Source organism: Neoarius graeffei, chromosome 17 (assembly GCF_027579695.1).
Source record: "Neoarius graeffei isolate fNeoGra1 chromosome 17, fNeoGra1.pri, whole genome shotgun sequence".
In the NCBI taxonomy this organism is placed as follows: Eukaryota; Metazoa; Chordata; class Actinopteri; order Siluriformes; family Ariidae; genus Neoarius; species Neoarius graeffei.
The window spans coordinates 48,960,801-48,969,023 of NC_083585.1; the positions used below are offsets into that span (position 1 = coordinate 48,960,801).

At 48.4% G+C, this 8,223-nt stretch overlaps 1 pseudogene; it reads left to right on the forward strand.

Moving 5' to 3' along the window:
* Window positions 1-1,679: 1,679 nt before the first annotated feature.
* On the forward strand, window positions 1,680-7,860 carry LOC132901179 (putative gustatory receptor clone PTE01; annotated as a pseudogene).
* Window positions 7,861-8,223: the final 363 nt, after the last annotated feature.

The following is an 8,223-nucleotide window of genomic DNA, read 5'->3' on the forward strand; positions in this document are numbered from 1 at the left end:
GGATTAGAGTGTTACCATGTATTTTAATCCCATTAGATTGATTATTGTTCCAACTCATTGGATTACCCAGCAGTTGTCCCAAGGCAAATGTCCATGCAACAGAGCATTTTGGCGTTAAAAAGGACTGGCCATGAATTCAGAATGTATGGACCCTTTTCATGTGACGTCACGACAAACACGGCTGCCATTTTGGACATGTACTACCAGTAGTTTACCACAGCCAGCATTGAGGAACGGCAGCAAAGAAAGTGTTTATTTTCAGCAAGACTTCCATCATGCCACTATATTGTTGTGCACCTGGATGTAGTAACCATCAACAAACAAGGCAAGGGTTATCATTTTATCGGATCCCGGTAGATGCTGACCGACGGAGAAGATGGATAGCGGCCATAAACAGGAAAGATTGGCAGCCCTCAGCATACCAGTGCTTGTGCAGTGACCACTTTGTTGGAGGTAAGACGAATAAAATTAGCCAGAAAAGGCATTACATTGCTGTTAACATTCTCTGGCGGCGAGTGTGTAACCAAATAGGCTAAAATAACCCATTGTAACCTCTTTGTTCTTCTGTAGTAGCTATTAGCTAACGACATTAGCTAGCGTTGTGTTCCTTTGCTGTTGGTAGACTGTAGGACAGATCAGAGGCAGTGTCCTACAAACAGCGCTTAATTTGAGGGGGAGCAAGCCAGCCGGAGCACGGTCCGGAACCTCGGGCGTTGGCTCTGGCAGCTATTTACACTGGATCCGGTGATCCGACACCTCTTTTGACTATGTAACAAAAAAAAACAAATAATTAAATAAAAAATTGCAAGTTTATTTAGTGTTAATGTCTGATTTTGATATCTGTCTTGTTGGTGAGTTCTCTCATGAAACGACATCCACAAAATATCTGCAGATGAACTTAATTTGCAGTGTTATTACAAAACATGCCCAGAAGCGCAGCGCTGCGCCCACCCCCTCTTTTTTTCCGCACCGGAGCCGGTCATCCTCTGCGCTCCAGGACCTCCCACTTTACAAATTAAGCACTGCCTACAAATAAGTGTTCAAAACAAGAGTTTTCAGATCAATACCTGTGTATGGCGATGGGTTTTTAACGACATAGGTATAAAGATCATGTGGGCCGAAGTCAGGTAAAGACGAGGGCTTCGTGTATTTCCGTACGTCAGTAAACAATCTAGGTGGAAGCAGATAAACGTCGCTCTCTAAGCCTGCTAACCTCAATTTTTGCAAATACCTCTCCCTCTGCTCGCCCTGTAAATGCCCTACGTTGCTGGATAGCGAAGGTGTTTTCTGCATCTCGCTCCTTTTTCTTGTATGTTCTCCATTTGTCGCCTTCCTCGCATTCAAACCAATTCAAGCCGAAGTCCGCTACATGTCCAAAATGGTGGTCGCGTTTACGAAGGTCACGTGACTGAAAAGGGTCTATAAAAGGTCAAACTGAAGTAAATTGTTAAGACTTTCCCTCTTCGAAAATGATGGGCATCTGAGAGGTTCCTATCATACTCTTCAATTTTTACAACATTTTGCTAAATACTATGATCAGAGATCTGGGGTAACCAAATTGCTTGTATTTATTCATTCATTTATTAATTCATTAAATTTGTGCATATTTTAGGAAAACTGTCTGAACTTTTTCATCTGTTTTCTGTCTATTTTAGGTCTATTCAATAAAGAGAAAGATAATGAACTCTAATACACCCATGAATTCAAGTCTCCTCACTTTGGAACCAGTGGACATATCACCATCTAATATTTTACCATTGTTTATGTTTGGAGCCCTTATCTATTGTGTTATTTTGTTTTTCAATATTACATTATTGCTAATAATTGCTCTGAACCAAAAACTTCATAAACCTATGTACATACTGTTGTTTAACATGCCAATCAATGACATTTTAGGTATCTGCCCTTTTTCCTCAGATAATCTGTAGTATGCTTTCACAGAATAGATCAATCTCTTATTCTGCTTATTATGTGCAAGCCTTCTTTGTACATTTGTATGGGGCTGGATCACTTCTTATTCTGACTGCTATGGCTTATGACAGATATATTGCAATTTGCTACCCACTGAAATACAATACCATGATGTCCCCAAATAATTTGAATACCATGATGTCCCCAAATAATTTGCTGAAGATAATAGCAGCAGTGTTGACCACAGATTTAACCGTCTGTGGCAGCGGGGGCATTGCCAAGCAGCAGTCTGTGAATGGAGGGCAGGATCGGGGAAGGTAAGTGGCTAAGTCATTCCACCTGCTGTCAATTAGTTTGTGTGTGTGAGTGCGTGTGTGTATCACTGTTTGTTACAGGGAAGGAGCATAAAAGGAGAGAGAGAGCAGAGGAGGGGAGCTCTCTCCCCAACCACAATACATGTGTGTGTGAGAGTGAGTAAATGAATGAATGAATGAATGAATGAATGAATGATAGCTAAAAAGGAAGCTGAAAAGCTCAATAAAGGTTTGGATAAACATCAACTTTTGCCTGCCATGCTTCTGTGCTCCACCCACATCAGGAAGTGTTACAGTGGTGCCAAAACCCGGGAGCACAGAAGAGAACCACCCCATGGAGTCCCCGCCATTCGAAGAGCTCATCCTTGTCCTCGCTACCGCCCAGCAGAACCAGCATCAAGTGCTGATCACCCTCTGAAAGGAGAAGGAGCAATGCTTCGAAGCCTTGATGCTGGCCCAGCAGGAAGATTGCCAGGCATTCTGGCACTGGCTCACGTCAGCAGGGGCGTCAACCACCGCTGCCGCCACCCTCACAAAGATGGGACCGCAGGACGATCCGGAAGCATTTCTCGCTCTTTTCGAGCAAGCAGCCGAGGTGTGGGGGTGGCCGCAGGAGCAGCACGTGGCGCGCCTTCTCTCGCTCCTGACTGGCAAGGTGCAGCTCGCAGTGCAGCAGCTCCCTGCTGACAGCCGGCTGGTCTATGCTGACCTGACAAAAGCCATCCTGCAGCGGCTCGGCCGCTCCCCGGAGCAACATTGCCAGCGCTTCCGGATGCTGGCATTGGAGGAAGTCGGCCAGCTGTTTGCATTTGGCCAGCAACTCCGGGACACCTGTCGGCGGTGGCTGAAGGCGGAAAACTGTGACACTGACAAGATCATTGATCTGGTGGCACTGGAGCAGTTTGTCTTTCGACTTCCGGAAGGAACAGCGGAATGGGTCCAGTGTCATCACCCAGTGTCGCTGGAGCAAGCCATCAAGCTGGCGGAGGACCATCTGGAGGTGGCTCTGACGGCAGGCAGACGAGGCATCTCCCTTCACTTCTCTTCTCTCTCTCTCTTTTCTCCCCCTGTCTTTCGTCCCATTCCCCTGCCATGGAGGCAGTGGCTGGCCCCTCCCCAGCCGTCCCGTCGCACCTGTGGTGTCCTCCCCTCTCCCTCTCCTGTGTCTGTGTTGTCTCCCCCTCAGGTGAGTGACACCCATAACACCAGTGCAGAGGGAAAGCCTGGGCCGGTGTGCTGGCGCGGCAGGGAATTGGAGCATCTCCGAGGCCAGAGTTCCACAAGGGAGGTGGGTGCTGTAATCTGGATCCCTGACGCACCAGAAACTGCCCCCGATCGGGCCGGAATGTATCGCATACCGGTGAGTATCCATGGGGCTACATATCACGTTTTGGTGGATTCTGGTGCAATCAGACCTCAATTCACCAATGCCTGGTGCAAGGTGAGGCATTGGGGTAAGCACAAGCAGTGAAAGTATTGTGTGTGCACGGGGATGTTCACCATTACCCTCTAGTGTCTGTCCAAATTCTATTCCAGGGTCAAATGCATAGAATAAAGGTGGCGGTTAGTCCCTGTCTCACCCACTCATTGATTTTGGGTACTGATTGGCCAGGATTTAAAAACCTAATGGAATATTTAACATGCAGTGGGTCCTGCACTAGTAGGTCACGGGAAGATCCTGGTGTGGCGTTGACTAGAGAAGCTGTCACAGAGTTGTCTACATCAACACTGCGACAGACTGAGGAACAGCCCGCTCCTCCTCCCTCTCTCGGGGATTCCCTTGGGGATTTCCCATTAGAGCAGTCGCGAGACGAGACTCTGCGGCATGCGTTTGACCAAGTGAGTAATCAATGGTCAAACTCTTCAGCCAAGCACAGCACCGACCTTCCCCTATTTTGCCATTATTAAAGATAAATTGTACCGAGTGACGCAGGACACTCAAACCAAGGAACAAATAACCCAGTTATTAATCCCAAAGAGCCGTAGGGAACTCGTGTTCCATGCAGCTCACTTTAATCCCATGGCTGGACACTTGGGGCAAGATAAAACACTAGCCTGAATAATGGCCCGATTCTATTGGCCAGGGATTCGCGGGGATGTCCGTCGGTGGTGTGCGGCATGCCATGAATGCCAATTAGTAAATCCCGCAGCCACTCCAAAAGCGCCTTTGTGCCCTCTTCCTCTAATCAAGACCCCGTTTGAGTGAATTGGGATGGATCTTGTCAGGCCATTAGATAGGTCAGCACGGGGATATTGCTTTATTTTAGTTCTAGTGGACTATGCAACGTGATATCCGGAAGCAGTGCCTCTCCACAATATCTCAGCACACAGTATTGCTGAAGCGCTCTTCTGCTTTATCTCCCAGGTCGGGATTCCAAAAGAAATCCTGACAGACCAAGGCACTTTGTTTATGTCATGCCCACTGCGCAAGCTGTATGGGTTACTGGGGATCAAGTCTATCCGCACCAGTGTTTATCACCCACAAACAGATGTCTTAGTAGGGCGATTTAACCAGACACTCAAAAACATAATCCGTAAATTCGTAAGTGAAGATGCATGTAATTGGGATAAGTGGCTTGAGCCCCTGTTGTTCACAGTACGAGAAGTCCTGCAAGCCTCCACAGGGTTTGCTCCCTTCGAATAATTATATGGGCATAAGCCACGTGGCATTCTGGACGTGCTACGGGAAAATTGGGAGGCAGGACCTTCTCATCTCATCTCATTATCTCCAGCCGCTTTATCCTTCTACAGGGTCGCAGGCAAGCTGGAGCCTATCCCAGCTGACTACGGGCGAAAGGCGGGGTACACCCTGGACAAGTCACCAGGTCATCACAGGGCTGACACATAGACACAGACAACCATTCACACTCACATTCACACCTACGGTCAATTTAGAGTCACCAGTTAACCTAACCTGCATGTCTTTGGACTGTGGGGGAAACCGGAGCACCCGGAGGAAACCCACGCGGACACGGGGAGAACATGCAAACTCCACACAGAAAGGTCCTCGCCGGCCCCGAGGCTCGAACCCAGGACCTTCTTGCTGTGAGGCGACAGCGCTAACCACTACACCACCGTGCCGCCCAGGCGGGACCTTCACTGAGTAAAAATGAAATCCAGTACATTCTTGACCTGCGCGCAAAACTCCACACCCTCACGCACCAAACCCAGGAGAATTTATGGCAGGCACAAGAACATCAAAGCCAGCTGTATGACAGGGGCATGCGCCTTAGAGAGTTCACGCCGGGAGATAAAGTGCTCGTATTATTGCCCACGTCGAGTTCTAAATTAGTCGCCAAGTGGCAAGGGCCCTTTGAGGTCACACGGCAAGTCGGGGATGTCAACTATGAGGTGAAGTGAATGGATAGGGGTGGGGCATGGCAAGTCTACCACCTCAACCTTTTAAAATGGTGGAATGAGGGGGTGCCTGTGGCGTTGGTGTCAGTAGTCCCAGAGAAGGCAGAGCTGGGGCCGGAGGTAAAAAAGATAACATCTTGGACCACTCCGGTTCCTTGTGGAGACCACCTTTCACCGGCCCAACTCACGGAGGTAGCAAAGTTGCAGAAGGAATTTTCCGATGTGTTCTTGCCCCTTCCTGGTTGTACCCGCCTCATAGAACACCACATCGAAATGACCCCAGGGGTGGTAGTGCATAGCTGAAATGCTCGAAATGGGCATAGTCGAGGAGTCCCACAGTGACTGGAGCAGCCCAGTGGTTCCCAAGACTGACGGGTCGGTCTGGTTCTGTGTGGACTATAGAAAGGTCAACGCCATGTCTAAATTTGACGCATACCCAATGCCTCACATTAATGAGTTGCTTGATCGGTTAGGTGCTGCTCGCTTTTATTCGACACTGGATCTAACAAAGGGATATTGGCAGATCCCCTTGACTCCTCTATCCCGAGAAAAAATGGCCTTTTCCACACTGTTTGGATTACACCAATTTGTCACGCTCCCTTTTGGGTTGTTTGGGGTGCCCGCTACGTTCCAGCGGCTTATGGACAGGGTCCTCCGCCCTCACGCTGCCTACGTGGCTGCCTATCTAGATGACATTGTAATCTACAGTAATGATTGGCCGCGGCACTTGGAACACCAGAGGGCTGTCCTAAAGTCGCTGAGGCGAGCAGGCCTCATAGCTAACCCAAAAAAGTGTGCGATTGGGCGGGTGGAAGTACGGTATCTGGGGTTCCACTTGGGCCATGGGCAGGTGCGTCCCCAAATTAACAAGACCGCAGCAATTGCGGCCTGCCCAAGGCCCAAGACCAAAAAGGAGGTGAGATGGTTCTTGGGGCTGGCTGGCTATTATCGTAGGTTTCTACCTAATTATTCAGACGTCACCAGCCCGCTAACCGATCTCACTAAAAAGGGGGCTGCAGATCTTGTCCAGTGGATGGAGCAGTGCCGACAGGCTTTCTCGGAGGTAAAAGCTGCACTGTGTGGGGGGTCACTTTTACACTCCCCTGACTTCTCTCTCCCATTTATTTTGCAGACTGATGCATCGGACAGAGGGCTGGGGGCCATTTTGTCTCAGGAGGTGGAGGGTGAGGAATGCTCTGTGCTGTACATCAGCCGGAAACTCTCGATGCATGAAAGCAGGTACAGCACAATCGAGAAGGAGTGTCTCGCCATGAAGTGGGCAGTCCTCGCCCTCCGATACTACCTGCTGGGGCGCCCTTTCACTCTCTGTTCAGACCATGCGCCCCTCCAGTGGCTCTACCGCATGAAGGATTCCAATCCACGGATCACCCATTGGTATCTCGCCCTCCAGCCATTTAAGTTCGAGGTGATCCACAGGCCGGGGGCGCAGATGGTGGTGGCGGACTTCCTGTCCCGCCGGGGGGGGGGGGGGGGGGAGTCAGCTTCAGGCTGGATGGCTCCCTGGCCTGAGTCGGGCAGTGGGGGTGTGTGGCAGCATGGGCGTGACCAAGCAGCAGTCTGTGAATGGAGGGCAGGGTTGGGGAAGGTAAGTGGCTAAGTCATTCCACCTGCTGTCAATTAGTGTGTGTGTGTGTGTGTGTGTGTGTGTCACTGTTTGTTACAGGGACAGAGCATAAAAGGAGAGAGAGAACAGAGGAGGGGAGCTCTCTCCCCAACCACAATGCATGTGTGTGTGAGAGTGAGTGAGTAAATGAATGAATGATAGCTAAAAAGGAAGCTGAAAAGCTCATTAAAGGTTTGGATAAACATCAACTCTTGCCGACCGTGCTTCTGTGCTCCACCTTCATCAGGAAGTGTTACACCATGGTTTGTTTACTTATTGCTCTGACCTACCATCAAGAGGTTTGTAGCACAAAAATTGTAGACATATTCTGTAATAATCCAAGTTTGATGAAGCTAATTTGTGGGGACATAAAGTTGACTAATTACTATGAGCTGTCTATTACAGTTTTGTATCAATGTACAATGTTGTATGACACTATTTGTAATGTTTTTCACATACATCTAAATCTTAATCACCTGTGTCTCAAAAAGACAATCTGATGCTAAAAGCAAAGCAATTCATACCTGTGGTACACACCTTGTTGTTTTCTTATGTATGGACCTCACTTCACTGTTTGCTGTAATTTCACATAGGTTTGAAAATGTATCCCAGTATTTAAGGAAGGCATTTGGAGTGGCTGTGATGAGGACATGAGGAGATGAGGATGTTATGGGTAAATATGGTGTAAGAGAGAGAAATTTGGAAGGGCAAATGATGGTTGATTTTTCAAAGAGGATGAATTTGGCAATAGTCAATACATACTTCGAGAAGAAAGAGCAGTACAGGGTGATGTTTAAGAGTGGAGGAAGATCTACACAGGCGGATGACATACTCTGCAGAAGGGGTAACCTGAAGGAGATTGGAGACTGTAAAGTTATGGCAGGGGAGAGTGTAGCTAGACAACATCAAGTGGTCGTGTGCAGGATGAACTTGAAAGTAAAAAATAGGAAGCATGAAATAGTGGAGCCGAAGATTAAGTGGTGGAAACTAAAAGAGGTTGAACTTCAGAAGGAGTTT